This window comes from Paramormyrops kingsleyae, chromosome 24 (genome assembly GCF_048594095.1).
Source record: "Paramormyrops kingsleyae isolate MSU_618 chromosome 24, PKINGS_0.4, whole genome shotgun sequence".
NCBI lineage: Eukaryota > Metazoa > Chordata > Actinopteri > Osteoglossiformes > Mormyridae > Paramormyrops > Paramormyrops kingsleyae.
The window spans coordinates 12,482,005-12,488,050 of record NC_132820.1 but is presented as its reverse complement, the minus strand read 5'-3'; the positions used below and the strand labels follow the sequence as shown (position 1 = coordinate 12,488,050).

At 40.3% G+C, this 6,046-nt stretch overlaps 1 long non-coding RNA gene across 1 annotated transcript; it reads right to left on the bottom strand.

Moving 5' to 3' along the window:
• Positions 1-1,326: 1,326 nt before the first annotated feature.
• LOC140582452 (uncharacterized) lies at positions 1,327-5,760 on the bottom strand. Its single transcript, XR_011985421.1, has 5 exons — positions 5,537-5,760; positions 5,097-5,184; positions 4,337-4,420; positions 2,820-2,868; positions 1,327-2,588 (listed from the first exon to the last, which is right to left on the bottom strand). It is a non-coding gene; the product is annotated as an uncharacterized lncRNA (long non-coding RNA).
• Positions 5,761-6,046: the final 286 nt, after the last annotated feature.

Here is a 6,046-nt window from a genome sequence, read left to right as displayed (position 1 = left end):
CAAAGCATCAGAAGCACAAAATAATGGCAAATTTGAGACATCAACCAACGTCAAGCAAATATCAACCAGGAGTCTGGGGGGTTCATCATCCTCTAACAAACCCCAATTACCCCATTATCAAACCACATCTACCCCAGACTCACTCCAATTACCCCATTCTCAGACCACATCTACCCCAGACTCACTCCAATTACCCCATTCTCAAACCACATCTACCCCAGACTCACTCCAATTACCCCATTCTCAGACCACATCTTCTCCAGACTCACTACAATTACTCCATTCTCAGACCATATCTACCGCAGACTAACCCCAAGTACCCTTCTCTCAGACCACATCTACCCCAAACTAACCCCAGTTACCCTGCTCTCAGGCGACATTTATGCCAGAATAATCCATCTGGCCATAGAGTACTCAACATCTGTGGGAAGATGATTGGCAACCATTTAACCCTCATCCAACAAACTGAGCAAAGACCATAGACGTACATATTTTTTGTCATATCTCACAAGTGCTTTTAAAAATTCCAATTTTTTATGCGTTTGTCAATCAATCAACATCATTATTTTCTATTTCTATCTTTAAAAATACAAATGTTTGTACAAATGTTGAACTATTTATTCAGTTAATGTTTGCCATGCGTCCTAATTTAAAGGATCACACAGTATCAAGGCGTCTAGGGGCACTCTGCCAGTCAATTTGAAGAAGACAGGCAGAGATTTCCACATGGGCTCTGTAGACAACCTGACATAATGCTGTTCCTAAGGTAACATAATATTTAAAGTCCATCCATCCATTTTCTGAAACCGCTTATTCTATTAAGGGTGGTAGGGGGTCCGGAGCCAATCCCAGACACTATGGGAGCAAGACGGGGGACAACCCAGGATGGGGCGCCCATCTGCTATGTTTTAATTTATACTGTGCATAATTTAAAATAACCTTTACAGTTCCTGTTTGCTATGTTGCATATACAGGAACACTACACCCCCTGCCAATTAATGTTTGAGTATTAAATACCATAGTATCATTAAGGAAGGTTTACTGTTGATCGGTTGAGATTACGGTGTTCATGTGCTTTATTTATTCATACCTCTTATAATGTAATGTATAATCAGTTATGCACCTGTAGGTGGTGAGCAGAAATACAGCCTTGCAGCATTCATCACAAGTTCATTACAACTATATGACCATAATGTTTTTTCCCTACCATATTAATGTGGATTTGGATAAAAATGTCTTCCTTTTAAATAAATATAATTCATGTATATTTCTGTTAACCAAAGTCTCACTGTAGGTAACAAAGGAGAGACATTTTACACCCTCACAGACCAAAAACAAGGGGTTTCAATTGCCGAGTTTAACATGTGACAACAACACAGTAATGACTGGCCAAGATGTTTCTGTGACTAATATAAACTCACCGTGTTTAGGGCAAGTACAGCAGTATGCATAATGCATCAGGACTCACAGTGAAATTCCCTGTATTTGGATATATTATGTAACTCATGGTTTTGTAGGAATGTTGGTACCTTTGAGACACACATATACAAATATATCATATATGAATTTGGATGTGGCTGCAACTGGAGAGGCTTGTAGTACATATTCTGCTAAATATTTGTAATTGTTGTTGCAAATATTATGTACAAACCATGACAGAGACTTGAATGCATACATGGGTTTTCTTGGGAAAATATCAGTTCATGAAATACATTACTGAGGAAACTGCGGTTGCTTTTACTCCTATTTAATACGATTAAGCACAAACACACATCACAAGGAAGCAGGGACGGATTATGGGTTGTGTGGGCCCCTGGGCAAAACGTTCGCGAGGGCCCCCCCCCCTCAATTAAAAAAAAACAAAAAAAAAAACGCCAGCATTGTCTGGGATGGCTAGTTGCTACGTCATCATGCCAGTTGGGTCCAAACTAGTGCGGCGTACCGTGTTGTAAAAGCAGAATGATGTTGACAAAACTATCTTTTGCCACTTTTTACCTCGGAAAAAGTGAAAAGAAGGTGGCTTAAGTTGATACAGTAAGTTGGATCTCAAATTATAATCAGTACAGCCTAATGCCATTACCTCACGTTAATGTTAGCACCAGGTTACCCATCTCTGTTTATAGAGACAGGTAGCAACGTAGCACAACCAGATCGTACCATAACAAACATTATTTGTTTGAATAATCCAGAATGTGCTAGTTCGACATAGAAATGGAAATGTCTATAAAAGTGAACCAAAATGCCATGTACCTGTTATAATCTGCAATTGTTGCTTTGCAGCTTTCCCAAAGAAGACAATTACATCCTCGTAGCTAGGGGGCAGTCATATCATGCGCAGGGCCAGGAACAAATAAATTCAAGGGCCCTTGGCAGCCAAACGCCCTCCCTCCATGTTTCCATCAGAGTCCCTATAGGGTCAGGGGGCCTTGTAGGCAGAGGATCAAAGAATGTAGGCCCTCTAAAATAGACAAACGAAAATACGTTGTTGATAAGCGTTGCAAATTGTTTTGGGCTAGGGGCCCCACGGGCCCCCTGCACCCCAAGGGCCCCTGGGCAGCGGCCCCGCTGGCCCGGTCCGTAATCCGTCCCTGCAAGGAAGAGAAAGTATTATTTATAATTATTTATACAGCACACAATGACTACATATAAAAAAATATAGCATAGAAAATCCAATAATACTATCGGACAAAATGGCGATGTAACAGAGAGCGGTGAGTTGGAGACCAGAGTCTTGACCCCGAGGAGTGAAACATAATTAATTTCTCTGTTGTGTCGCAAATCTTACAAATACCCTACTTTTCAAAAAGAAAAGAACTTACTTCCTCACGCATTTCCAAAAGGATGTTTTTGTCAAATCCCTCCAGCTCACTGGAAAACAACACATCAAGAGCACATATAATGGCCTAAATAAAGATATAATATAGACATATAATATAAACAGTTCATGGTGCATTTCGTAATACTCAAGACATACCAAGGCCATGCAGAGTGCATACTGATAAAAGGGAGGGGAGGGGGGGGGGGGAAACACTTCAATACTTTATATCACAAGTGTTCAATTCAAGGTGGTCTCTTACAATTGTCACGCCCCGCTCGTCCGCTCCTCCCGTGTGCCACGCCCCCTCGTTAAACTAGTGTGGAATGCCGATGTCATTAGCTGTTTCCAGTTGTTTTCATTAGTCCTATGTATTTAAGTCCGCGTCAAAGTATGTTTCCCCAGTCCTGTCATTGAAATGCGTATTTATTGTATGTGCATTCATGCTGTTATGAGAAAAATTGCCGTGCATCTTAACATTTATGTGGATAATTTGTACTTCTTTCACATGCACAGTGATTTCTTGTCATAACAGTGCGAATGCACATAGAATGAATACGCGTGAGTGAGTACTGTATGAGTACTTTCATACCAGTTATATGCCCCCTGCATATGATAATTTTTGCATATAAAATAAAGGGCCGACTTACGCAGGGTTGCCAACTTTGGTCAGCTGGTTGGCGTGAGATTTTCAATTCGAGACAAGTCTACACACGTATTTACAAGTATATAACAGTTTTATTACCTTGTAGTCTGGAGGGTTTGCAAACTGCCCCAAAGCTTTTGAGGTAGCCAATTTTAGGTTTAAAATGGACTAAGAGATTCGCCATAAGATTTCTTGCTGTGCGCGTTTGAGTCTGAAAGCCCGAGTCTCGCGCCAGATGTGTCAGAGTTGGCAACCTGCTTACGGCCGAATCGGACCTACGACCGGTCAGTCCGAGCCGAACGCGGCCGAAAGTCGCCGACGAGCAGCACAGGATCGTATTGTCTGTTATGGTACGAATTGACGCCCGTGACAACAGCTTGATTACTTTTGAATCACATGAACTTATCTTCTCAAACTTCTTTCGTGCATCTTAACGAGTGGCTGTATTTTGGAGACTTTTAGCATTCATAAAATGGAGAGCAAAGATATTAAAGTAGTTAAGATTATAATTAAAATTACAATTAAAGTTAAAATAACAGCGAAGGATTGTGAATCTTTTTCAGAAAACATTGAGGAAAAGATCAACAGCGAGAAGAAGAAAGAAAAAGACGTGATGAAGATGGATGAGACGGACAAGCCTGGTTCGACACGGAGAGTGTGTGACATGCCGAAGGTAAAGCCCTGGCTTAATTAAGAGACCTTATTAGAACATAATTAGAGCATAAAATGTTCTATATCAATAATCTTTCCTTGTCTTAAAACAGAATACTGATAAGGCTGTCCGTGGTCAGAGGGTTTGCCGATGGAGCGGGAGGGACAGGCCACCCCCCCAGGATCAAGCAGATGCCACTAAGAAGAGGCCCCAGTTAAAGTACCTCCACGGCACGGACAGCAACAGCTCCTGCGACCAGCGACCAGAGAGGAGCCAGGGGCAGCGTCAGCGATCCGCAGAGCAGCAACTCGTAGACAGGATACACGGACTCATGGGTTATGGCCGGAGACGGAAGAATGACAGAGACATTATTGCTGATGGACTTGTGGGTTATGGCCGGGGTAGGAGGGATAATTGAGATACTGTTTAATTGTTAATGTAGACATAATATAGAATAAGATGATAGGATAAAATATGCTAAGTTAAGATAGGATAGGATAAGAAAAGATAGGAACGGCTAAGATAAAATAGGGTAAAATATGCTAAGTTAAGATAGGATAGCATAAGATAAGATAGGAACGGCTAAGATAAAATAGGATAAGATATGCTAAGTTAAGATAGGATAGCATAAGAAAAGATAGGAACGGCTAAGATAAAATAGGATAAAATATGCTAAGTTAAGATAGGATAGCATAAGAAAAGATAGGAACGGCTAAGATAAAATAGGGTAAAATATGCTAAGTTAAGATAGGATAGCATAAGAAAAGATAGGAACGGCTAAGATAAAATAGGATAAAATATGCTAAGTTAAGATAGGATAGCATAAGAAAAGATAGGAACGGCTAAGATAAAATAGGGTAAAATATGCTAAGTTAAGATAGGATAGCATAAGATAAGATAGGAACGGCTAAGATAAAATAGGATAAGATATGCTAAGTTAAGATAAAATTAGATAAGAGCTTTACAATAAACCATATACTTACTATTTAAACAGTGTCTTTGTCATCTTTTCAGTGTTGTGTCTGTCTTGGGTTGAAAATTTTGCATCGTTGATTTATATTTGGCACTTTCCTAAACGTCAATAAGCAGAGACGGAGGAAAGGGAGGAAGGAACGGTTAAGTAAAAAAATAATAATAATAAATTATTAAAAGCACAGTGTTACTTTATTTTGACATAGAAAGGGTCATTTCAGTGTTACTACCACCTATGAATTAATGGTTGCAAATGTTGAAGTTAGACGTTCCTGGAAAAAATGCGTCGTAAGTTTAACTCCGGTGTATTTCTGAAAAACGCGCCGTCTCCTGCCTGCTGTCATTTGGCGAACGTATATGAGACTATTCTGGTAAGTAACAGGTAAAGTTACCATGTAACGTAATGCTAACGTGCATTACCAGTTAGTAACTGTTTTAATATATCACGCACCTTACGTCCTTTATAGTTTTAGTCCGGGGAACTCTGTATCCATGCTAACTAGCTAGCTAATGTTAACATGACGCAGTACAGTCTTACAGCTTGGGGATTCCCACCCCGGTCCGCGGCCAGTATTCCGCTGGGGTGGGGGGGTTGCGGAGGGGTCGGCTGCAAATGCAAACGATCCCTTCATGTTCGTGCGTTGTGTTTGGATGTGAAAATAAAAGATAACTATCAAGTTCAATGTTTATGTCCTATTATACAAGATAAGACTAAAATAGTTTGCCATGCATATGGATGCCATGCAGTCAGAGCATGATCATGACAGGGTGTTAGTGTGGAAAAAGCACAAATGTAACAGTATTTGAGGGAAGAGTGGGAAGGAGAGAAATGTAAGGAGAAGGAGGTTCCTCGGAGCTCCGAGATGTGCTTGGCTGTAATAAATCTGGAATATAGCTATATAACATAGTTTTTGATAACAATAGCATTTGTTTTTTAGGCAAAATGGCAAGCAGATCAGAA